Source organism: Lates calcarifer, linkage group LG11 (assembly GCF_001640805.2).
Source record: "Lates calcarifer isolate ASB-BC8 linkage group LG11, TLL_Latcal_v3, whole genome shotgun sequence".
NCBI classification, from domain to species: domain Eukaryota; kingdom Metazoa; phylum Chordata; class Actinopteri; family Centropomidae; genus Lates; species Lates calcarifer.
In genome coordinates this window covers 14,207,877-14,235,786 of record NC_066843.1, presented here as the reverse complement: position 1 = coordinate 14,235,786, position 27,910 = coordinate 14,207,877, and positions in this window count along the sequence as shown.

Sequence of the window (27,910 nt, the reverse complement as noted above, 5' to 3'; positions counted from 1 at the left end):
ACATGGATGAGTAGCATCAATCTTCTAACTAACTCTCAGCAAGAAAGCAAATTAGTATATCTGCCTAAATGTGGAACTATATCTTTAAGTAGTAGCAGGATGTGCGTATGTCAGTTACCAGAATAATTGATTTTTCCCCTGAAGTCCAGGTTGTGCTGATGAATGCATGAATGGAGGAGGTAATTGTCATTCCTACTGACTTACCTTAAGCTCATGGCTTGTTTGTAATACCTCACTATGAACTCCAAATGGACAAGGAACCTAAGCCAACAATGTTGTGTGCCAAACGAGAGAGTGAATGCACTGAGCAGAGGTTGATCATTACTACAACTAATGCATCAACATCTGCTGACCACATGGATCCAGTTGGAACTTTGTATTTACTGTACATGCTGCTCTGCTTTGTTCAGTCCACTCCAACAAACACTACTGTAACTAATCACTAGTAGTGATTATGCTCCAGGAGAAGAGTATCCTCTCCATTAACACATCTCCTCCCACTCCACCCTGGGTGCAGGTTTTACTAGGGCTCCCAGGGATTGTTTGGAGGCTGGTGCAGTCAGGCATGGTGGGGAATGGGAATGAAGGGATTATGATGAGCTGTTAGCATTTGCCCTACACAAAGACACACATACACAGTAAAAAGAGCCTCGGCAAACCAAATTAGGCTGCTAAATTATGTCCTCTCTCTTTCCTTGTCTTCCTCTCCAGAGCTTGTGATGGTCTGGGTCTCTGAGGACTCTGTCATCATCAGGGAGAGATGAGAGGATTGAGAGGCTTACGTCCTCTTGGTAAGATGAGAGGGTAAGAGCCCACTCAGACAAGGACAGAGAGGAAGACATGACCTGTGGCAGATTAAAAGTCAAGGTCATCAGGAGTACATTTCCAGTATGATAACAAACAGATTCAAAATAACAACAAGTAGAAGCACCAACTGATCCCTAATAATTGAAAAGTGAGTACAGCTTTACATTTAGCATGACACGGCAAATACATAAGACAGACTAGTTTTGGACTGCAATGAAGGCTACTGGAGAGAATATATTTAACCTTTTAAACTTTTGAGGAGTTTGGGAGTTGTGAGACTCCTGATGGACTTGGTTTATTGAACTGGTTGTTAAACAGGAAAATTATGGAAGAAATATATTAGCAATCAGTGTTAATCTGAGGATTATTTGTTGCAATGACGCCTAAGGATGATGTTTGTTGGTCCATCTGTTGGTCAGAGCCACCATCTGTCTTTGGTCCAAAATGAATCCTTTGACCATTACCGTAACACTAGTATCAACTTAAAATTTACTCTTGACCAACACTTGGTGCATGTCACCAAGTCACATGTCACTTAGTTATGATCATCGTCAGTTTTCATTTTGGGTGATTAGCATCACTGTAGTTGAAAAAAAGTGCAAAACTACCTATTGGTTATTGTCAGTAATACAACATTTGACTTGTTTTCATTAGAAAGTAGGTTATCAACTCTGGTGATGATTCTTTTCACATAAATCATTGGTTTTAAATTAGAAAATCACTTCTGCAGTATTACTGAAATTTGTTTTGACAAGATTGTAAAATGTTGCTTCATTTACTCCTAATGAATAGTGTAAAGGTTTTTTTGTGTTTCTGTGCTTTATTAGGACATGTTGCACTCTTAGATTAAAGGGAGAAATTGAATTGATTTCATAATTTTCAGTAGCTACAAACAATGGAGGCATAGAGTTTAAATGAAAACAGTCTACCTCTTCTGAAGATATAGTTTTTGTGTACCTTATACTCCCATGACTCAATGACATTAACTCCCATTAGTGTGCAGACGTCATCTGCTTGATTAGGTGTGTGTGTGTGTGTGTGTGTGTGTGTGTGTGCGCGCGCGCATGTACTTTTTCAGCCTGTCTGCCCACTTACATGTGTAACATTGCTATAAGCTTTTAAAAAATACAGAATTTATTAGCAGCTGTAGGGGGTCTTCAAATGCATGCATAATGAGTGTGACACACATGCATACATAGACACACGCACAGCACTGGCTAAGACTCAGTAGAGATAAACCAGTGGATTAAAACAGCACTAAAATGTCTCTGATGTGGCGGACAGACAGTTATGTAACACAGAGAAATGCTGACCAAAAAGAGCAGCTCGGTGTGAGTGTTTTTGCTCTGTGTATCTATTTTTAATATGTATGAAGTTTCAAATATGTCATTTTACCTATCAAGGTGATTATTTAAAAGAAAAAAACATGGCCTTTATAAGAAAAGTTATTCTATGGTCCCGTCAGAAAACACAAGCAGTACTAAATTTGAGGTTATATTTGGATGTACCTTCACCTCAATGTACAGCAGCGCATGCATACAAATTTAATCATTTAGCTCTGCTCTCTCTCTTTCTTTCTCTCTCTCTTTTTTTTTTTTTTTTTTTTTGCTGCCTAAATGCTTCCTTACAGCAATGCCATCTTCAAGCCCGACTGCACTAGGATATGCAGGAGGACCTCCCCCTGCAGGCTGAACACTGAAAAAGCTACACTTCTCATTACTATTCAGGAAATGCTTCATCTGCTTTTAGTTACTGCTTACAGGCCCTAGTTTGTGGTTATCACAACTGCAGGTTTGCTCAAATTTGCACTAATTAGTTAACCTGTCATCAGAATCAGACCTGTTGAAGGTCAGCCCAAGCCTGATGATGCCTGACCTTGACATCCAGCTCCTCTTAGAGTGAATATTTGACTTGTTGGGAAGGAGAGAAAAGAGTTAAGAGGCTCTCTGTGAGGATGAGATTCCTCTTCATGTGGGTTGCATCCTATTACAGACTTTACTTCACAAGAAAGAGATGGGAGTAAAGAAGGAAAAAAGTGAAGAAGAATGAGATGAAGAGGCAGAGAGGGGAAAATGGAAGAAAGGGATGAAGTATGGAACAAAGCAAATGAGTCATGATGGTGTGGGAATAAGATTTGTTTGTAATTTAGAGTTTTGATTATGTTTGAGTGGGCTTGCTTGACTTTATTGTCTAAGCATGAATTAATAATATGTAGATGTGGTGATATAAATTTGTTGTAAATATTTCATTTACGTTCTGTACCACCAGACTGTTATGTATCTTTGAGACATTTTTCCTGTCCATGCTTCCTTCTTTCTAACCCTGTTGTTAGTAAGCAGTCACGCAGCAGTTTTTTATTTTAATACAAAGCTATGCGAGCCTGCATCTCCTCCTCCAGCTCTCCACTCGAGTCAAAGGGAATTCCTGAGCGGCATTCAACCTCGGCTCTGCCATCTCATCACCCACGCAGCCTCTCTGCCTCCCAGCTGTTTGCCACGTCTGCCTATAGTTTTCACATTTTTGTTTTCAAATTCAAAGTTTTTAAAAGTAGAGAAACTATAAATTTAACCCATCACAAACAAACAAAATAATCTTACTAGTTTGACATTTTGTGAAATTCTCCTATTTGCCTCCTTTGCTAGCTGTTTTCCTCTGATTCAGGTCTTTATGCTAAGCTATGCTAACCTGCTGCTAGCTCTAGCTACATATTTAGCATGCATCTTTAGACCAGACTGTTCTCAACAAGTAGAGACATTGTTATGGTTACCCGCCATAAAGAGATAAACACGATAGCAGAGCTAACGTGGACACAATCCTGTGCCTGGCGAGATGCTTGGCACTGCTATTGTGTACTCAGTTTGTTAGCCACTTGGAATAACCAACAAGTTTCTCTGAGGAGTTTGAAGTCCACCATCTGTAACAACAGGGAGGCTTTGGCCCTCTGTCAATCAGGGAAGCTCAGGCCTAAACAGGATGTAGACTGGACCGTGCAGGAGCCAGTTATTTGTCAGGGCCATATGGATGTCCCAGGCCAACTGGAAAACCCTTGCTGCTCTGCAGACTCCTGGCATCTGCTCGGCACACCACTGTCAAGCTGCTAACCTTATTGGCCAGAGTTTGACAACTGCAAAATAAGTACTGGTGCTGCAGTATTTAATTGATTGCATCACTAGTCACTTACTGTCACTGCATTTTTGTTTTTTGTTGTTGTTCATTTTATTAATTACATGTTACATCGTGTTATGCATTGTTTGCTTTTCAGAACACGTCTCCTTTCAGCACCTGCTCCTGGTTTTTGTCATTGCACCATCTTGTCTGTTTGACCTCTTTGTGCTCCTCTCCCTCTACGCTTCCATGTGCTCACTCTGCACGTTCCCACCTGCACCCATAATCCACTGCATGTCTGCTCCCTTTGTCCTGATTTCAGACAATCCCTTCATAGTCTCAACCAACAAGTTGAATTTTAATCATCCATTATCACTACTTAACCAAGCCACCATGGCAGATTTCCCAGTAAAAGGTTGCTTTTTGTTCCTGTTTTCTGTGTGTTCACGTATGACAGCGACTCTCCTGTGACAGAGACAGATCTGAAATTATCAATGACACTTTATATAGATCATTTTTCATGCTGTTTGAACTTACTCAACAATAACGCTCCTGTTTTGTTTTAGTCCACCTAGATTTAGACCACTGATATTCTCCCAGTGCAAAACATCCTCATGCGACTATGATTTGGATTTATATTCCTCACTGTGTACGTTATCTTCTGTCTTTTCCTGTACCTCCTGGGATTCCTTCAGCTCAGGCAAATTATCAGTCAAGTGATGACGCTCATAAAACCCTGACAGGCAGCGTGTGCTCTATACTGAGATTGTATTGATCCACTGGCCATTCATATGAAGGCATGCAACAGAGTAAACGTTTTAATATACCCCGTGCTCAGTATGTTTTACGATAATGGTGGAGCTCACACAGGGTGTGAGGATCTTCATCAGAACTGTGTAGCAGGACGCTTGTAGTTTATTTCTTTATTCGCACAGGAGTCTCAAGATTCAGTCCAACATATGTCCCTTATGTCACAGTGCTGTTGTAAAATATAGATATGTTCAGTGTTAACTAATGAATACTTTACATTATACATTAATGATTTCTTATACTCCTTTCAGTGAGGTTGCTGTCTCTGCCTTAAACAATATTTGAGCAAGTTAGCCAAAAATATGTTCACCCTGGTGGGCGATATCAAGATATACTGTATACTGTGAAGAAGCATCATTTTGACAGCTCACAGAGATTTTGCCATACTGTTTGAGCAATGTTGCAATTAATGAGCAGGACTGTTTTAAGGCAGTATTAGAGGTTTGTCAGCTTGATGATCAACTTGATGTAATATCTTGATTTAATTTGCAGGAAAAACAGAATTCTGCATCTATCTATCCAGCTATCTATGTGTACATATATATATATACACATACAATGTAATTTAACAAGCAGTATATATAATACATTTTGTCGCTAAAAAGAATGTTATATAATGTCTAGAGAAATGGGATGAGTAATGAGTAATTTAGTCTTTTTCAACTTTTTTGGTCAGCACCTTAAGCGTTGGCAAGACACCTGACCTGACACCTACAATATCCCCGTCTGCACCACTGACCCGTCCTTGTGGATATAGGCCAGTGTCTGGTATTCATCTGTTCAATGCATTCAGCTTTAATTCATTATGGCTGATCTCCTAAAATGGTAATTGATGGGTTGTGGTCACAGCACGTAGAACTGCAGTGGAAATTTGAGGTTAACAGAAAGCTGCTCAACAGGCTCCAGTGACACTTACTCACAGCCACTTGGGACAGATTGGAGACAATACTATAAAGGAAAGGACAGGATATTGTACAGGGGAATGTGATATAATATGACAGGAAAGTGTACAATGAGTCTTGGTCAGCTTGGAAAGATCACTTTTAGAATTATTCAGAAGTGCACACAACTCAAAAGAAATATTCATAAAATAAGGGGCGGGGATGTTAGCATTTCCATGACCATTGGTTGGCCACTGGTAACAGTCTGTGATAAGTTGTACTATGTTAATATCTGACTGTGTGTGTGGGTGAGTGTGTGTGCATGCATGAGGCAGAACTGGTCTATACAGGCACTGAAATGCTGAAAAAGAATCGTGCATTTGCAGTCCTTGAGAAACAGAGGTTAAGCATTGAGGTCTTTTTAAAGACCAGTTTGGTTCTTTCTCCTATTCTGAGAGGACATTGACAAGGCTGCCTGTCTAGTCACAAATGGACAGCCCACACGTATTAAAACATCAAAGCTCACTTGGTGCTATGTTGAACTGTGCAAAGATCCATGAGTTGCTGTGTTTTCTTGTTGTTGATGCGTGTCTTGAATACATTAGGTGGGAGAGAGGGCAAGACTGAGAGAGAGAGGGATGAATAAATGAATGAGCTGGGTTTCAGAAAAACCGACTGGAGTGGTTTCATTCCTTGTTGCTTTTAAATCTTTGGGCAGTAAGAATCAGATAAATTAATAATAGCATAGGGTTTGGTTTACTTTCTCCTCCTCTACATCACCTCTTTCCTCTGGGTGCTTCTCCCCCTTGTGTGTATTTTTGAAAATTGCCTTTATTGCTACAGACTGCTTCAATAATTCACTTGAAAGTTTTAAAGCTCAGTAGATGATGATGTTGAGAACATTCAGAGAGGAGCCAAAAAAAATAATTAAAGATTTCCATGTTTTCATTTCTGATGTTTCCTCACGCTGCACAAGTGTCAGGAAGTACAACCCTGACTGTAGAAAGACAAATACCATCACATATTGATTCTGCAAAGGGCCTGTGAGGCAAAGATGAATTATTTTTTTATGGTGAGAATGAAGCAAAACCATTCAGAAACAAGGCTGTTCAGTCATATAGCTCATTTAGACTTATTTAAAAGAGCTATTTCAAATTTTGCTATCATTGCATAGCTACCATTAGCATTAAGAGCTGCTTACTTACCAGTCTAGACTAAATGCTGAGATTTCAGTATCAAACTTGACAAGAACTGTTTCACTTTTAGTGCTACCACCTCTTTTGTTCCACTGAAGTTAGCATGCTAACAAGCTAGCCCTAGCCCAGCTGCCCTGTGACTCACTGTAGCGTCTAGAAGTTCACTACTGAGAGGGCAAGCTCTAACCTCTTGTATTGTAAACACAATGATAGCTAAAGCTTTTGGCAAGCCACCATCAAAGCACACAGCCAGCAAGAAACCACATTCAGCGGCAGAAAAAAACATAAAAAATAGGCCCTTTTACCCAAGACACCCACTGGTCATCGTTTGCATAAGAAAATTCATATTTAACGCAAGTCTTCCTCATGAAACCTACTGGGATCTCCCCTGTCTCTCAGTAGCTGTGATTGAAAATTCTATGCACAGTGTGATGCTAAATACAGTAAGCTTATTATTGTGAGTGCTGCAGCAAGCTAGGAATACATCAATTTGGACAAGGACAGGAGTTTGTTAACCCTGTAAAGATCAGGGTTAATTTCTGAGGGTTGAAGATTCACCAATGGTCCCCACACAACCAAGAGAACTTTTTTGTTGTTGTAAAATTTATGCAGCTTACTACAGGGAATAAAGTGTGACCTTGCTGAGCCAACATAGTCTACTAAAATGACATTGAGGTGAGCCTTGTTGATAAAACACCATCATGTTGTTTATGCAGTGTCTTGGACATGTAAAAATCAACTGTAACAAGAGACAACAAAAGTTTAAAAAGTGCCCAAGATAAAGAGATAAAACCACTAATTTTCTATGTTTAACTCATTATCATTAGATTTTACACATTTTTGTTCAAACTATGCAGAGAAATATCTACATCGGTAACAACATCACTCCAGAGGCTAGAGGCTAGTTTGACATTTTAAGGAATATACTTATGTGCTTTCTTGCCAAGAATTAGATAGAAAAGATCAATTCCATGTCTGTATAGTAAATATGAAGCGACTGCTGAATGCCACTTAGCTTAGTACAAAAACTGGAAACAGGGCCAACCAGCTTGCCTGTCTCTGTCCAAAGTAAACACAATCTGTCTACCAGCACCTCTAAAGCTCAGTAATTAACACAATATATCTTTTTAAAACAGCACATTGTGGGTTTGAAGGGGGCTAGTATGCCAGACTGTTCCTGGCTGGACAGTTGTTGTCACCATGTGGTTGCCAAGCAAGAAGGTTTCTGCACCTAGCCAAGTTATATCAGGCACATTACCTCCCATAAAAGCACAATGTTTTAATTTTACACTTCTTTTTTTCTGCAAGGAACATCATTGTAAGAGATTTACAGTTGTGACAACACACCATTCAGAATGACTCTGAAGACGTGGTGTTAACTTCTACACTGACTGATTACTGTTTGTAGTATTCCAGTCTGGCACATTTCAGATGTGGTATTTCAACTAATCGCACTACAGCTTTAATTAACTTGCAGTCACACGATGAACAGCCCCTCTAAAAATGTGTCATAAAATTTGCCATGACTCAGATTGTCTGACACAGTTATGTCTGTTGCAGACAGAGTCATATTAGGATAAAACTGTTAATATATTGCCTTTTGCCTGAAGAAAATAATCTAGTAATGTTTTGATGAATATCATTTACCTAAAGAGAGGTTGAAATTATTATTATGATTATTTTATTAAAATAAAATTGAACTTGCCATTAAAGTTTTTGTTGTGGTTTTGAGTACCTCACTGTGAGCAAGAAGAGTCTAGTGCCATGTGTCACAGAGACAATGCTAACATGCTGATGTTTAAAAGATATGTTTACTATGATCACCATCTGAGCTTAGGGTGTTAGCATGCTAACATTAGCTAATTAGCATTAATCACAAAGTATAGCTGAGGCTGATGGGAACATTATTAGTTTTGAAGGTTTTTGGTCAGAAAACATTTGCTAAATTTTTAACCTCATAGTGGTGCCAGATTAAAAGTCAGGGGTTCACTAAAATCACTAGGATTCATCCTCTGGGCACAGAAGAGAAAGTTCAGAAATCATTAGGGGGCCTTCAGAAACTTACAGAGGTTAGGGTGAGCCAGAGAGGATCAGCAAATTTTCTAACTTCAGAAGTGTGTATGTGTGCTAACTTACACATATCACTATACTGCATTCCCTCCTCATGCACCTGTTACGTGTCCTGTCCAAACAGATAAGCAGATCTAGTGTGTAGTGTGAGAATAACAACCTGGATAACAGAGGGTGCTCTTCAGCCAAACAGCCCCCTGCTGTGACCAGTCAGAGCAAGGAAAGGAGCTGCACATGAACATATTTCCCAGCTCACGGCATGTCTTGTTACGAGAGGCGGGCAATGTGGCCTCTTCTTATTTTGTTTTGCAGCCCCTCAGATGAATGTGAGTGATATTCCCCTATCACTTGCACATATGGAAATAAATGGGCTCAGGCTACAGTATATCTTCATGTATGAAATTGCTTCTACAGTAGGTTTGTGTGTGCTGTGTGTTGGGATAATAGCCACCCTATATTCCCACTGTATAGTAACTCTACGTCCTGTCAAAGTGACAGAAAGCACCTCTGCTCACACTGCTGCTGATGTTGCAGATGAGAGCCTCAGGTTTTATTTCCTCAAGAGAGAGAGTGAGAGGGAGAGAGAGGAGAGGAGGAGAGGGATGGAGAAATGGAAATAGACATAAACATGGAAATATAAATAAACTGCAACCTCTGGGGTGCTATACACCCACCATCTCCTCTGCTCTGCATGTGCTTACACCTCCAGTGAACTTTGTTATTTATCCTGTTATTTACTATTATTATCATGTTCTATCTCTTCCCCTCTGGTCCAGTCCTCATCCTCCAGTCCCTCTACATGCTGCTGGCAGCTGCTAAGGTCAGGTACATCGGTCCTTTTTTTATTAATCAGCCACTGTCACTGGTGCCTCCTTTGTATGTCAGATATACTAAAGGAAAACTGCATTAGACACAGAGCAGTGTATGTATAATTGTCTTTGTAACGAACAACAGTTCTTTAGAACTGACTCTAAACAACTTACCTTTTTTGTCTCTGTGATGCTGTTTTTCAAACACAAACACAGTTTCACATTCAAACACACATGTCATCCATGGTGTGTGATGCCAACATGAAACACCTGTTCTACTTCACACCGGCTTTGCCCTCTTAAAGGTTTTCTCCACTGCAGGGCTGCACAATGAAATCTGCACATACTTCTTCAGCCAATCAGTATGAGCCTGGTCTGTCCCATGGCACCCATACAGTATGCCTGTAGAGTCAGTCAGGGGATTCATGTGTGCTGTGAGGTTAGTAACAGTGCACACCTTTCAGTCTTTGTTGTAATGTGTATCAGTGCATGAAAAACAGCAGGGGCTGCCATGAAAGCCTTATGCATGTAAGCAAAGTGTGAAGGTAACATGCGAGACCTCAGGCATTACAGACTGCTGTAAATGTGATGCAGTGTAGTTCTCTCTGCAAGATCTGAGATCTGTCAGTGTGTTTGTAGCTGACTAATATCTAAAAACAAAGGGAGTGTAAAAGGAATTAATTTGTGTTTGTTACTAAACTAGAGGGGACAAATTAAATTGCATATTGTCATTATCATGCCAATATTGTAATTACTGTCACCGCAGGCACACACTGCTGTAATCAGCGGTCAAAGCACTGCAGATGTTTTATCAAAATTTGCCGTGAATATCACTGAGAAAAAACAATAAGATATTGCTTAAATAAAAATCTGAACAAAGGTCTTCATATTTTATTGCTATCAGGCAAATGGCACTTTCAAATGCTTTCAAATAATGTAAAGGATTTCATGCTCCTTCAAGTATTGAAACAGTTTTCACCCCCTGTTTAGCACATCAAACCCTCTCAAAACTTTTCGGGTTCTAATCCTAAAACTGCACTGTCATCCAGCCAAACAATAATGTTTCATTAGATCCTGAAAAGTTGACATTTTATAGATACGAAGTTTTGACTTGAAACCACCAATTTGTCATTTCCTCCCTCTGGGAATCCCAGGAGGTGCTAAACAGCAGCTAAGTTGTTCACCTTTGCCTCAGGCCAGCTCTACCCTGAACAGTCAGAAAGCTGTACAGTGTTTCCCATACATTTAATGTAACGTTATTGTAGAAAAACTACCCATTATTAGAGGTGCAAAGTAACATTTTAGGTGTATTTATTCAGTAGCTTTGTGGCACTGCTAACTTTTTTGATTTTTATTGAAACTTTTCACTTTTAGTCTGCGGTAATTTAAAGGGAAATGTTTTGTTTTTTTCTCTTCTACGTTTATCTGATGCTGTAGTTACAGGTTATTTTGCAGATTCTGATTTATGGTGTAAAATAAAATGTTGCTCTTTTACTACAACTTACTTTTACATAAATAACACAACACATAATAGACATTAATTAACATTTTGGTGGATTTTTTTTTTAATCTATTGAGAAGCATATATAATTTTAAAATTGATCTGGAAGCAGGAAAAAAACTAGAAATATAAGCAATCTACTTGTACTGAAAGAGAAGGAAGGCTTTTCAGTGCTTCTTTTAAGTACTTTTTCTTTAAGAAAATTATCATGCCACTGGAGTAATTAATCTCCTAAGATTCAACTGATGTTAAAGATATTACTGAGCTGATTACAAATTTCTTCCGTGCCTTTATTTTTTGTTTTATCTGTTTTCCTAAATCACGTAAATCAAAGATAACAAATGACTCTGTTGCAGAGACCCCTCTGTTATAAATCTTGAGAGCATGTTTCATCAAAGCATAATTAGTTTTCTTCAAGGAAGGCTTGTATATTACAGAACAGTAAAAAGGAGAGGCGGCTTTGTTGAGGTTGTAATCAAAGAAAGTTGAAACACCTCCAGTTTAATTACCACTTTGGATCCTAGCTGTTCAGACCATAAAGGATGCTGTCTGTGACAAACAGTATTCTTTATACAGTTTGCATAGACAGAAGCATATGGGTTAAAATAAGCCATAAACTTCCAGTAATAAACTCTCATACACAGCATACTGTAGTTGATTTAAGGCAGCATTCAAGGTCAGTGGGAAAAACTCTGATTCCTCTATTTGTTTTGTCCCACTCACAGTGACAGGGATTACATTACCTATTTTGAAATTAATCCTCTACACAAAAAAAAAGAATAAAAATATGTCTTAACCACATGTGCCTGGAAAACGAATTCTCTTCATCCAGAACAATGAGCTCTTGGCCCGAGGGCAAATTATAGTTGTTCAACATTCAAAAGGGAAAAATTAATGTGAAAACAATACCATTAAATCCTGCAAATGATAAAAATTGATTCTACCTAGAGCAAGAGTCATTATTTTTAAAGAGACAAACAGCATAGTTATTTCAGTGGTTTAAAACTGAACAGAAATGTCCATATTTCTAGCCAGAGTAAGTAGTACATATATATGACCAAAACAACAAGATATAGGTCCTCACAGTGAACACAATGCTGCATAGTAAAGTCTGACCACTTGCTTTTACAATGTGATGATCACAGTGCTATGAAGGCCAACACTAAAATAGGGTGTGGGAAAATACAAAAGCCTGCCATAATAGTAGTGCACTAAAAACCCATTATCCTCTTAGAGAGAGTAACAATAATTTATGATAACATTTTCTGCTAAATGTGATGTTTTACTGATGGAGCTCTGTGTGCAGGGTCAGCGGCAGAGCAGCTGTTGTGCAGTTGGCTGGCGGGCAGTGTCTTGCTAAAGGACACGTCAGCAGGAGGAACGTGACTTTTAAAGGAATAGGTATACACTAAATATGAAGCTACAGCCAACTGCTGATTAGCTTAGCATCCTAAGGTCTTGTCGTTGCTCGCTGTTTCCCCCTGTCTCCAGTGTTTATGCAAAGCTAAGCTAACCACTTTCTGGCTGTAGCTTCATATTTATCATACAGACATGAGAGTCGATCAATCTTATCATCTAACCCTTGGTAAGAAAACAAATAATGATGTATTTAAAAATCCAAGTCAACTACTGTACATTTTATGTTAATCATGTTTTCAAACGTATAAAAACAGGAAACCATATAAAACCATGTTTAATGAAGTGATTGATAATAGGACTACACCATTTCACATCAGTACTTACAGTATTTTGTTAGATAAAGTTACATTTCCAAAAAAAAATATCCTATGAAGGGTGCAGCAGGTTAAAAAAAAAGTTTGGGAAACACTGAACTATGTCAACCTGCTGCATGAAAAAAATGTATATGTCTAATGTATCTTGTACATCCCAGTTTAGATTATTTATTGCCAGACATGCTCTAGATCAAAGCCCAGCCAGTCTGCGTGAAGATCCAGCACATTACACCTGCTGGTCTGAGACTGATGGCTTTCAAATCTGCTCCTGTCTGCTGAACTCCGCTGTCAGACCAGATCCCAACATACAACAGGGATAACCTATTTAGAGATTAATCCTCATCTCATAAAACACATTTATGTGTCACCCATGGTCTGAACCATTTGGGACGTTTGGGCTGTCTGGGCTGTGTGTGCATCGCTGAGAGATGATGTTGCACTTAACATGGTTTTGCTCCCTGCAGTGACATGTTCTCAGCTGACATCCTGTCTGATTTACACCACATGATTAAATTTTACCACAACCCATCTTCTCTCCTCATTTGACCTCCTAAATAAAGCAGCCAGAGAGCTCAATCCATTAATGTCACTCAAGCATACAAATATCTTTTGACAGTTCGAGAAATAGGCTTTTAAAATGTAATTGTTATTGAGGTGCACTGTTACATTATTTGCTTTAGGTGTAAAGCTACAATTTGTCTTACTAAGTGAGTGAGGGAGAAAGCACTATTTTGGGTTTTTCTTCAATTAGAGTTGTAATTTATTCAACAGTTTCCCCCAACAAGAGCTGTTTACCCTTAAACAGTTTCATTAACATCAGTGGGGAGCTTTATTTTCTCATAATGGTCTACATGCTGTCTCAAAGCTTCTGTCACTCTCACAAAATTACAGCCCATGCTTGTATCAGTTAATCTCCAGTAAATATTTAATGCTTCCAGTATCTTCACTCGTGCAGTTATCAGGATTCTCATTTGTTTTCCTGCCTTTAGAAACTCAAACTAATTCAGCACAGCTAATTGCTTTCTCTCTCATACTTCAGGACGCCTCTGAGCGACCGTTTTCTTTGATGCGGATTGTGTTTTTTAATAACAAATGGATCTATAACTAAAGATTGGAAGCTAGTAGCCTACTAGGGCTCGCAGTGATGAATAAGTCTTGACAGCGTTATTGAGGGATATATTGTTTTCTGGGACGTTGGAGAATTTCATCTGCTGAGCATTGTGAGAGATGATTAAAGGGAAGATACCAGTGAGAATTGTATCGGTACACAGAGTTACGAATGCACTCTGCCACCTCTGAGGCAGACCAGGGGACCACTAAGGAGCTCAGAGGTCATGCTTTGCTGGAATCTTAATTGTTTTTTTTTTTTTGGTGTTGTCGGTGGTGGTTTTTTTGGTTACTATCCCAGTTTTCCATATTTAAAGGCACCATTATTCACTCAGTATTCTGAATCATAGAGTTGAGCAGATTCACTAATGTAAGAGACTTCATGCTTATTACTGTCATGCTTGTCTCCTTTGGGGAAATGCCTTTACATAGGCAGCTGGCAGAAACGCTGCTGACATGACTACGACATCAAACAGACCTGAATTATCATCTCTCCACCCTTCTCCCCGAAGTGCTCATGTCACATGAACTCTCTATAATGGGTATGATGAAATATAGACCATATGGAAAAAAACAGGCCTCTACCCTTTGGCCTAAAGCAGTACTGTGTGACTATAAATAGAAGAACTAACACAATCCTACACAACTCAACTCAACTTTTCTCAGACTAGTAGCTTCTGGTGGCTAATGTTAGCAAACTTTAAATAGATTTTGCTGTGTAACTGACATTAACAAGGTAGTTCACTGACTTTATGTCTCCTCTCTACTTTTTGGTATGTTACAAATGAACATTCAATTTAAGTTTAATTGTTAAAGTAAGACAAGAATTAACCAAGAGTTGAGTGACATTAGTAGGAGGTTGAAAATGATGACGTTCTGAGTTGTGTGGATCACAGCAGTAGTCTTACTTTAAATCTCTTCATATTCTCCATCGTTCCAGTACTTTTGTTTTAGTGTATCTTGTGTATATGTATCTTCCTCGTTTACTTGTTTACATTCACAACAAAGTAAACTTTTAACAGCGAGGCTATTTGCACAACCAATAACCTGAGCTGCAACAGCATCCAATTTAATTCCGGACATGTGTGATGAGTCTCCTTATGCTGTCTATTGGAAGAAACTTTCATCAGTCTCAGTCTAGTATTACTCTGCTATTTGACATTAAGTGTAACAGCCAGACTTTTATGGCCAGGGGCTGAGTACAAATGAGGACATGAGAAATGAGGTGTACATTCAGCTCAGCTCTGATAAAAACAACTTGATTTTTATCACAGCATGTGGATGATGCATATTTGCTACCATATGCTTGCAATTTTCCCCCTTACAGTCATTTTCTGAGATCAGACCATTTCACACAGGCTTTGCCCTCTAACAGGTTGGATTGGAACAGCTCACCCACTCACTCCTGCAGAGAAGAAATTGCTGCTGAAATTTGCATGTGCGAGTTCAACTAGGACCTGCACAAGAACTTCTCAGTGGTCATATGGCACTGGCTTATGTCAGTGATTTTCCTGCTGGTGCCCATCTATCCTCTCTGGCCTGAACCCACGATGTTGGGTGATTACAGGCCAGCAATGTTGACAGACAATTAACCTTCGCCTCCTTTATGCTCGGGGATTTGGAGCTTTTGAAACCAGTGTCTCTGGAACCCTTGAATGATTTGATTGCTATTTCTGGACCTCATCAGAGAAGGAGGATGTCTTAATTATTCTGCTCCAGTGCTTAACGTTGGTCATGGAGGTAATGCTGACTTGTTAGTGCTTGACAAATTTGGACTCCGAAAAGCTTAGTACAAAATATGATCAAAAAGCTCAGAGACTGCACCTTTAATAAAAACTGTACCTGATTTAAGTTTGGCTGCCATCCCCCTTAGTCACCTTGTGCAGTGATACATCGCTCCAAAAGCTCCTGCCACACTTGGAGCGCTCCCTGGAAGTCCTGTTCCGTAGGCATGTCAGGCACCATCTGCAACTCATGCTGATTGAATTTCATTTTGGTGAACAGGAGAAAGTCACAGGGAGCTAAATCCAGCAAGAAAGGTGGGTGGGGAGTGACAAGTGTGTTGGTGTGGGCAAAAGAATTGTTATCTGGCATGTGGTCATGATGTAGCAGCCAATTCGCGCTGAATGTCCTCCATCAGACGCCTTAGACCACAGTGCTGGAGAATTCAGAGTTGACAGTCTGACCCCAGGGGACAAGTGTATGGTGCACAACCCCACAAATTGTGCTGAAGCCATGCTCTGGGTCGTGCTCGTCTTGACGTTTTAGTCAGTACTGGAGACTGCAGGCTCTTGCACTGCTGTTTAGTCTTGTGGTCATCATCGCTTTTTGATTGCAGCTTATATATCAGAGAATGGGGTTTTGGTTGTGGAAGTTATAGAAAGTGCAATGCGCTTTCCAACAAGTGACTCACCAAGTTAGCAGCACTTCATTAGTGAAACTATTGTTCAATAAAAACAGGTCTTATCAACCAGGTATGAATGTATTTAGTGCTTTTTGGTCAGTGGATCACTTTTAAATAATTTGAACACAGGAAGAGCCATAGTGCCTTTTGACTAAAAGCCATTTATACAGCTTGTGCTGTGAAAATCCAGTATCACTTGTAACCATTCTGATAAAAACAAAGAGCAGTTTTTATATAAATTCACAATATATATAATACAGATGTGTTTGGTAAGGTCCATGGTGTGATACTGTGGTATAAATAAAAATGTATAATGTATACATCCACAAAAACAGCCCCTTCTGCATTCTGTAACTTCAGTTTCATTTGTTTTTGTATTGCATTTTATATTAATTTCTAACAATATAGAAAATAGGCTTTGATGAGGCTCGGGTTCTCGGGGGCTTGTAATGTAATGAATTTTGTTTATGATGGTTAGAAAGAAAGTTTAAAAACTGAGATAGAAAGATGAAAAAGTGAAGCAGAGCAAACATTGACAGTGGCTTGAAAGACAAATACAGTGTGTCAGATACAGTAGAGGAAGACAGCAGTGCTGTTACTGTTCACTAATACATCAGGGCAGCTTTAGTTACAGTAAAGCCACTCTGACATGTTGTTATTAATTATTCAGCTTCATTACATCCAGTTTTTTTTTCTGTTGCAATACAATCCCAAGTTGCCACTTCCTCTTCCTTCCTATATCATACAGTCTGTAAGTACAGGCCATTAGTGCAGCATGATAAATAAAAGCCTTTCTGTCAGTAAACCTCTTTACATTTGGAAACAAGATTAAAATGATGCAGTTTCCTAAAGATTCATGTGACATATTTTAATCCACAGGAACCAAACCATGAACTGCTTGTAAGGAGATAAAACTTCAAAATCTTTTTTTTTATTTCTTTGTTATGAGCTGCAAATAATGATTTCCCACTGAAAACACAGACTGAACAGAAATTTCAATGGGGAGTTTTATATGTATAAAATTATGCTGCAATTAAAGTTCTGTAATAAAAAGTGTTACCAAATAAATAGTGTGATCTAAACAAGATGAGACCTAATCTGATCAAAATACAGTAACAGCCAGACAGATTATTGTGGTTGTCTTTTTGTCACTAACAATAAATAAAACAATGAATGCATGTATCCATTTTCCTGCTGATTTACAATTGTTTTAGCTCTTTACACCCAACGGAGCTCTCAATTGAGCTGTAGATCACTGAGACAACAGCAGACAGGAGGCTCAAATGCTTTTAGCGCTGTGAAAAGTTCATTTTTGAACAGCAAATGGTTGCACTCTCATCTGTATCTGTCTCATATTTGTTTAGACTTGCGGTTTGAGGACGACTGAAATAAATATCTTTCCTCTTCCAGCTCCTTTACCTGAGACACAGCCATATTATTGAGACAATTTATCACTGTCATCTACTAGCCACACTGATGCCATACTGTACATAGGGACATGCTTTGGCTTCTAACGTATAATTTTCTTCTCTCCCTCTCTTCCTCTCTTTCTTCCTCACCTTTCCCCCCCTGGGCTTCCAGCGGATCATTAATGCAGCTCTTATATGTACGATCCAGCCAGCGTTGGTATTTATTAGCAGCTGTCACATATTGGCTGCATCAATAATTAGTCACTGTAAAGCCGTTTGGGTCCTAATTACGGGCGGGGTCCACCGTTGGGGTGATCCATCAACTAGTCACATGTATATCGCACATGCAAATGCAGGTGTGTGAGCATCATCTGCCATACATGTCAAGGCCACATCTCTGCAGTGCATAATGAGGCAATACAGCAGGACTACTTACTGTAGTGACTCATCTCCAGCAGAGACAGTGCTCAGTAAATGTAATCACTAATTTTTGCACCAAATGATGTTAGTCAGTAATGTGATTAAATACTGCAGAACTTATACATCCTTATTACTCATTTATCAGGATGGTTATCCTGTGCTGATGTAAAAATGGCCATTTCTCTCCACAGAAGTGCACAATGTAATTGTGATATCTTTTTAAAAACATGTTGTGACTAACATCAGTCTTTTTTTTTCATGCCCATTAGATTTTGTCACCTTTACCTGTCACCTCTGCTCATGTTCCCTTCCTGCTTCCTGTCTCACATCTCTCTCATTTATTCTTTAAGTTCACCTATAAGCCTGCTCCCCTTAATGAATTCTCTAATCCTGAGGATACTTCTAAAGCTGCTTGTAGCATAAAGATTTAGATTTGAGAATAAAAGTCAGCTATTCTGCCTTTCTTCCTTCTCTCAGTTCTGCTTCGTCTCGGGAGTGGACAAATTATAGGATATTTACCTGCTGTAAATAATTTGGCTTAACACTGTGGCCAAGTGTTTGTGTGCTGCATGTGGTGGTGGATATAGTTCTTGTGAAGGTGTTGTGTGCGCAAATGTATGACGCATAGCCTGTCGACAGCCATTGATCCATAACACTTACTTCAATAAGAGAGTGTGCATGAGAGTGTGTTTGTGCATTGTTTGTTTGTTTTCTTTTGTGCACCATTTTACCATGTGCAATGTGCAAGATGTCCACATTTGTTTAGCTCTGCATGCTTTAGCACCCGTGAGTATTTATGCCTCTGCATGTGTGTCCCTTTGTGTGTGTGTGTGTGTGTGTGTGTGTGTGTGCTGCACATGATAGGTCATAAAACAAGCCTGATAGGGCCCAGTGCGTTGGTGAGCACATTATCATCAGCTGGCCCCAGACTTTTATGGCCTGCCACACCTCTCAGCCGTACCACCACTCACTGGTGTTTTATGAGTGCTGCTCCCGTATACAAGAGGGCGGGAGAAGGGTGTTGGGAGGGGGGTTAAGACGTAAATTATAGACTGGCGGATGTGGTTAAGGTACCGGAACAATCACAAAGCTCTTGGTCATGAAATATGTGTCCCCTGATGGGGAGGGACTGATGAGGTGGGCAAACGGATAACATGGGATCTACAGCATTGCCCGGCTCTTAGCTAACAAGACCTCCATCATCAAGCAAAATGATCACAACATTGCTTCAAGACATGAGAGGGCCTGTGTACAAATATACATTGAGAGCAGAATAATGATCCAAGAGAAATTAGATGCAGAGATTGTGCATTAAAGGCAGTTCATGAACTAGAGAGTTTAATGATTTAGTGCCACGTTTGGCTCCTCAAAACTAAATGCCTCTCAAATTCCATTTATCTTGAATTTCACAGTGGAGAATTTTCCCTTGGCTGGGGGTGCAGGTAGTCTGACCCAGATACTGTGCAGTCTGATGAATTATTTTGTCTCTGATCTTGGTCTAATTCCAGCTCAAGTGAATGTGGTAGCAGCAGCAGCAGCATCAGCAGCAGCAGCAGCTTAAATTATGGTGCTTTTTTTGAAATGAGCCTGTGTTTGGCCCTATCAGGACCCGATGCCTCATTCGGCTCCGGTGCCAAAATGCAGCGAGTTCATGTTCCCACAGTCATGCTGATATTTGGGAGATTATATGGGATCAGCAGAAATTAGGACGCTGCAGCTGTGGTGACTTTTGACTGACATTAGAAATATGACACAAGTGCACGCACACAGTCATCATCAACATCATCACGATTATTATCACTGTTACCTGAGTACTTTTAGTGTGATAAGTTTCTAACACTGCGCTACAATTCAAACTTCACTGAACTGATAACATCAAGGTTACATAATTAAAGTAGAATTGTAAAGATCTGCAAAAGGACTATGCACATTGGTGTCTAAATTACTTAGCAATCCTCTACATTATTGATATGGCTCATTAAGAAGAGATTAATTGTCTATTGGCAAGCCCATTGCCAGGAGTTACCATTGCTGAGCTGCAGCCCTGCTGATGGTGCAGTTGTGGATGTTAACAGGATCTGTATTGTCACTATGAAAGATGCCACACCTCTGGTCATCATGCACCACCTCAGTTAATTTGATCCCAACCTGTAGCTTGCATCTTTCTACACAATCCCACCTCGCACATGTGCTACATCAAGGAGATGCTGCAGCTTACACAAAGAAATAAATCACCGTCAGTTAAGAGGCAAAAATGGACATTTGCTTTTTTTTCCAAATTGACATTGATTTGGGACTCTGCACTATCAAACTGCTTTGTAAAGACTTTCTAAAAAAAATCCTGTGACAATGCTGAGTCGTCGCCCTAATCATCAATGCCATCCATCCATCTCTGTTTTGCTGTGTGCACCACAAAGTCTGCAGTGTGTGATCCCTGTGAGCAGTGACTGATACTCACAAATCAGTCAGCGGAGAGACACCCCGTTTCCAGAGGGAGAGGAATCAATCACCCAGAGGAGTGAGTCTGGTTATTTAGCCAGGACCCAGCTCACTGTTGTGAGAGTTGGCATGTCAAACCGGCCGTTCGCTTGGTCTGCTTGCCTTCGAGGGACAACAAGTTTGACAGAGTGTGATCGAGTCTGTAAAGAGGAACCATAGTCCAGTGAGAGTGAAGCGCCTCCAGGTTTACAGGGAAGAGATTGTGTTCAATGTGAACAGACTGTTACAGCACAAAAAATTAATGAGCATGTTATGTCTTTTTTTCTAATGTATAAATGATGCGTGTTTGTGTTGTGAACAAGTACAGTGTGCATCAGCCCAGACAGACCTTTAACTTCAAATTTGCTTTACTGACCATGGTTACATATGATATTGGCAAAGTAGGTTTTACAAGATTTACAATGTCAGTACAGTAACTCTGAACGTCCCGGGCAAAAGACAGAAAATCGTTTACATATTACGAAACTAACTAACTATGATATATGACGCTAATATACTGTATACACTATAAAATGTTATATGCACCACACCACAATAGCACACTATACTACATTACTGCACTACTCTCTCCTTAAAGCCTCATTGTATTTGTAAAGTAACAATAAGTAATGGAATGTAGGAGGTGTCATTTTTACTATCATTATCTTTTGGCTCTTTGTCTTGGTTTTACATCTCACATCTTTTTTTGTTTTGATTCACTCTCTCCAGTCTCATCAAAGTTGTTTCCAGTCACAGCAGGCATCTATTAGTACTGCTTTAAGACATATGTAAGGCTTGTATTATTTTAGCCGATACTAATCCTTAAGGTTCGCTCGGGACAATTGTAATAAAAAGTGAACATTAAACTAGAAATAATGAGGCCTACACATAACTCAGGTGAATTTCTGGCAGATATAATGGAAAAATGTCCTTCCTATGAATTCAATTCACATATCAGCCAAGTCTCTTGATCCAATATCTGAACCCTTGTCTTCCTATGTCAAGAGGAGTGACACAATCTCATTTTGAGCTGTAACCTTTATCTAGCTGACCACTGTGTTCTCTCATAACCAAGTCATAAATCACACACGACGCCTGTCACACAGAGCAGAGGTGCTGCTCAGGTCTGGTGACACTGCTGCATGGATTTCTGCTCCAGCAGCTCTGGCTCTCATCAAATATCATTCAAGATGATAATCCCAGTGGTGGTAGGGGGGAGATCTGTGCTCTGAGATGTGGGAAGTTTGCCATTTATCTCCTCTCGTCTGGTTTATGTGTATTTGTCTGTGTGTGGGTGCGTGAGTGTGTCTCTAACCCTCTGTCACTCTGTGTCAGTGTTTGTGTGCTGTCTGCTCATGTCTGCTCATCAGGCTTTGACCCAGAGGAGCAGAGTTCATTTCAAACACCCATTTTTCAGATCTGGTTGAGATTTATGCTTTGCCTCAGTTTAACTAAAAGTTCTGGCAAGTTTAATTCAAATTAATTTGTTGAAATTACTGTTAAATCTGGTTACATTTGAGTCTACTCTGACATTTATTTTAGTCATAATTTTGTCATTTCGTTTAACACAGCCTCAGTTCCCTTTAATACGCACTAAATTACACAGTTCTCTCCAGGGAATAGATTCTGAATTTATAGTTAAATATTAGTTCATTTCTAGGACATTGTAGGAAACTGTTGTACCCGTGAAATAAAGTGTCACCAGACAAACTTTCCAAATGTCGTGGCCAGTGAGAACAACAGTGAAACAATATCAAAATGTCTATAAAGGCAGACTAATTTTTAGACTAATTGTTAGCAGTCAGCGTTAACAATCAATGTATCAGGTAGCCATTCTTAGTACTTCCTCAAAATATAGATTTTGCAGGGTGGCCTGTGGGTTAACATGGTGACCATGAACTGCAGCATCCCCAGTTTGCATCTGTCCAGGGACCTTTGCTATATCTCTGTCTCCTCACTTCCTCTCATCTCTCTTCCTTTGACTCTTTCCAATAAAGGCAAAAAAATCCAAGTAATTTTTGAAGAAGTATATTTATTTTATCACATCACTATCTTCTTTCACTGAGAAGGACTTTTATTTATAATTCAAAAAATTTCAGGGTCTTCTACTCCATTGTGTGCTTTGGAAAAAAAGGACTTTGATGGATATTTTAGTCATGATTTTCTTGACTAAACTAACAGGAGAGAATCTTTCACAGAGCAACGAGTCCACTCAGAGATCCTCTGCAGCACAGGGGCAACTGTGAGAAAAACCCAGAGGGATTAAGACCTTGTAAGGCACGTGAGCGGGAGGTAGACGATCTGTAATCCATTCAGAGAAAGAGACAGGGGATTGAAAAAGAACAAATCAGGGTGGCGGGGGAGGGGCATTTGCGTCATGCAGCTGTGACTTTCCATCGTGACATCTGGAGGAGAGGAGACGCAGGTGGATCCTTTCTACCCCAAGCTTCTGAATTGTGAGCTTGTGAATTACAGCAACCAAAGACAGAGTACAGCCTAGTGTAGCCGCAACATATGGCCACAAGTGCAGCACTGTATACAGTAAATACACATCAGCATGAAATGTGGCTGTTTCCTCTGCGTGGCACAGAGTGAAGCTCAACACAGAAAATAATTCACTCACCTATTGGTTTGTAAACATGATTAAAATGAGATTTGACACACACTGAGGGTTTGTTTTGAAGCAAACAGGAGGAGTGGGGTTGTTAAAAACCTGCAGACAGACGTGAAGCAGTTGTAATTTCACGTGCTATTTTCAGGCTGGTGGTTGGGTTTACCAACCATCTCCACTGTTGTTTGGAGACAGAAAATCCACAATTTGTGTTTTCTGACCTGCCAATGAAGCAGATATGCCCAAAAATCCTGTTTAATATCTCTTTTAATAGAGCAATAACTCAAAATGCCATAACACACATTAGAAGAAGGAGCATTTGCTGTTGAGGCCTTTACTGTATAACAAGGATAAGAGTCTACAGCCATGCCAGCACTGTGAAGCTTTTAGCTAACATCAGTATGCTAACATTCAATGACAATGGTAACATGCTTAGCTGGTGCCATCTTAGTTTAGTGTGTTAGCATGCTGACATTTGCTAATTAGCACTAAACACAAAGTACAGCTGAAGCTGATGGGAATGTCAGTTTTAAAGATATTAGACCCATATGTCGACCCGATGATGGCGCTGTTTGAAACGTTAAGAATCATCAAAGTTGTTACATTGATGGAGACATGAATGTACCAAATTACATGACAATCCATTTGATAGCTGGTAAGATATTTCACTCAAACCCAAACAATTTTCTGTCCTGGTTATTAACATTTATTCTGTGGAAACCATGAATTTCTGTACAAATCTGGCACCGATCCATCCAGTAGATGTTGAAATATTTCACTGTTCATCACATATGAAAAGTTTCCCTCTAAAATTAGATGGATGCTGTTGAAAAACATATCACGCAGTCTGACTTTTGCTGGCATAAATGTGAGTCTCACTGTTGAATATTATTGAAGCTGAGCTGTCTCGAGCCTTTTTACTTATGAATAGTAACATTTCACAGAATGTCATCATCCTCTGACTGAACATCAGTAATCGACATCAGGTAACATGTTTGCCCCAAATGAATATCTAGCGTTTTAAAATTAAATCAACGATGTGTTTCTTTTTCAATAACATAATATATAATTAAATATATTTATGGTGTGTCCATAGGTTTAGAAGGTAGAGATGGCACTAGTGGAGGGATTAACCTGATTTTTTTTTTTTTTCTACCCTGTGCCTGCGTCCAACCTGCAGCTCAAATCCCCTCCCTGCTCATCACCATCTGTCCTGTAATCTCAACCACTACTGCCCCACCCTTTACTCACTTTCTCCTTCTTTTTCTGTCTCTGTCTCATTTTCACCGCCCACATTACTGGCTAAAGTAGACTAAGACAGGTGGGATATTTTCAGGCTCAGCTGCACCCTGTGTGTGTGTCTGATAGAGTACAGGCCATCCTGAGCTCAGGCCGAGCAGTAAACCCGCTGTGCCTACAGAGGAGGACAGAGAGTGTGCACTTAGCACGACATAGAGGGAGTTCAGTAAATGTCAAAGCTTCTGAGAGAAGTGCTGATAGGGCACTCCACCAGGTACCTCATTATTTCCTGCAGAGGCTCTAATTAAAGAGGTATCGTATATATCACATCAGGGCCTGCGTGGTTGCTGGACAAAAGGCCACAATCTGAATTGGTGGATGATCGTTAAAGAAGTAGTTACTGTAAGGTCTAAGTGATGCCACTACATCAACCCTGTGGTTCACTGAACTGTCACCACCTCTCAGTCACTCACTCTGCATCTGAGCTGAAGATACTGAATGTATGAATAGGTAACACGCACATGTGTAGTGAATCTGTGATGTCCTAAAGAAATCCAATTAAAAATTTGGTCAAGTCATTTTCTTCTATGCAAAAAAAAACAAGTTATGAGTCTTAAGTGCTCATAAAGCACAATAAATGATCACCTAAATAGATGTTGGTGTGAGACAGCAATAGGGTGGACAGCAGCCAAAGGAGGAAGAGCAAGAGAAGATGTTTGGGTACTCTAAGTCTTCCAATTGACCTTCCTGGTTTGCTGTATGAGAGAACTGCAACAATTACTTGATCATTCAATCGGCTGAAACTGAATTGCCAACTAGTTTTTTGCCCATAGTGCTGTTGTCGGTTGGTTTCTATACTGATTTCTTTTCACTGTGACCCAGTCTTTCTCCATAACTTTTTAAAGCAAAGTTGCAACTAAATCAAACCTTAAAAGAAGAGCTATGATCTTACTGGAAGATCACTGCCACTGCTATGGTTTACAAAAATCCTTTAACAGTTTGCTCTCTTGCTGAGAGTTAGATGAGAATGAAAGTTGTGGCTTTGCAGCTAACTGGCAACTGCCTGCAGCTTCATTTACTGTACATGAGAGAGGCATCAAGCTTCTCATCTATTTCTGGGCAAGAGAGCAAATAAATGTTGAAGCTTTGTTTTTTACCATAGTAGTGGCATTGATCTTCCAATAAGATCCGAAAATGCTCAAATGGGTTGTTTTGGTAGGTGATAATGACATAATTTGACATTTAGTTTGGAGGACGTGTTGTTCTTGTAACATTTCAGCACTAATTAACTGGGGCAAATACCTCCTTTCTGTTGGGCTTGGAAAAATTGATGCAGTACAGATTTTGGTTTATAGTCATGTTTGTGTTCCTACAAGAGGGTTCATTGAGGACGTGCAGCAGTTTAAAAACCAACATGTTCAAACAGTAGGATCAAAAATCCCAAAAGATTTCAAAACAAATTAAAGTTACACAGACCATGATGGGATTTTGCCCCCCTTTCATACCTTTATCTTCATGAAACATTACTGACACACAGCACATATGCACACACCGACTGGAGAGCAGTTCAGAAATCTCCCAGTTGTGGTCTCAGTCAGGGCAGCTGATGGCTTTGAACTCTACTCCACTGGGATCTTCCCCGTCCGCTTCCTGATTCATGTGGAGCCCAGAGGCCTGATTTCTCACTGCGGTGAATTCATGAATAATGGCAATTCGCAGGCTCTCTGACATATAAAGTGTGATCAGATCGGCTCCGCACCTGCGACCTTACATGGCGGGTGAGGAAGACGAGGCTAAAAGGAGGAGAGGGAAAAGAGAAAGAACCGGATTGGTGTGAAGATCAAAGGAAGCTCTGCTGCAGGACAAAGGCATCTGATCAGAAGCCTGGTGAATTCACTTGGATGCCAGGTTGTTGCCAGGTTGTTATTTCCCTCATGCAATGATACTGTATATAGCACATTATGAGTATGTTTCCCCAGTAGACACCAGCACAGAATAAACCCCCACTGATACTTCCATTTCCTCGCTGTATTCGAAAGCCTTCATATGCAACTTGGTGTGAATATTTTTCTGAATATAGCTAGAGGCCATGAGAGGGTTTTGCATAGCAATAGCACACAGTGAAACACTGAAGAGTCTCTTGTCAGTTGGCTTTCAAACGCACATCCATCATCTCCCCAAAGAGTGTCAAATTAGCAGTAAGCTAAACAGGTGGCTTGCCAGCAGATGCCAAGGAGCTAGCAGGGGGGAGATTGAGGTCATGTTTGTTTAATTGCCTCAGGGGTCAAGTACCAGATGGATTTGACTTCTTACTTTTGTGATGCAGGGGGAGAGAGTTGTGTAACAGTAATACGTGTTGTGCCGTTAATGGGCTATTAGAGCTCCCTGCAACATTTAGAAATGGGATGACATTAAAATTGGATACTTGATTTGGAGTCTTATGAGTCTTCTCCATTACCGTTCATGCTCAAACCTTTAGGCGTCAAAAAATGCAATGAAAACACTGTTGTTGACTTTCTGTTAGGGAGTGTGAATATTATTAGTATGGCTCTGTGTTATTGTGAGCGAAGCTGGAAAAGATCTGAAGCTGTATGTGATTCCAAGAAAATTTAATTATCCAATACAGGAGCTTATATTTAGTGAGAGAAGATGTAAAATAACACCTGCGAGACAGTTTTCTAGTGTAGCGGATCAAGTTTCTCCTTCAATCAGTAGCATTATTTCTGTCCAAAAAAATCAGTTTTAGCAGAGAAATCACTTACATTTGCACTAACTATACTAATGGCTGTACCAGCTACTAACAGGCCACAACATATGCCAAAAGCCTCCGGTTACCAGCAACAAAAACGAGTGTAGGCCATTGGCCTCACTCAACTATGTGGTTGGATCAGTCAGCTCTGATCTGATCTTTTTTAATATATTGACAACTATTGGATGGATTGCCATGAAAATCAGTACACACACTCATGTTGCCACCCAAACTTTCATCCATTGACCGTTGATCTGGCACTATAATCAGGTCAACTTTAATGTGTCCAGTGCTTTGGTTTCTGATCTGATACTCCTCAGTATTTTATATTTAGGTTTAATGTTTTATGTTTACTCAAGACTTTTGTCTCAGTGGCATCTTGTTGCCACATTACTTATATATCTTCTTCTTCTTTTATCTGTTACCTGTTCTCGTGCTGCTTTTAGCCAACTACAGTGGCCAATTTTGATTTTGATCTTGGTCTCAGAGCAGAGAAGATGAGAAATAAAATAATACAATGCACACAGTTCATCCACAAAGTCTTTGTTTTTAGAAAATAATTATTTAATGCAGATCTGACA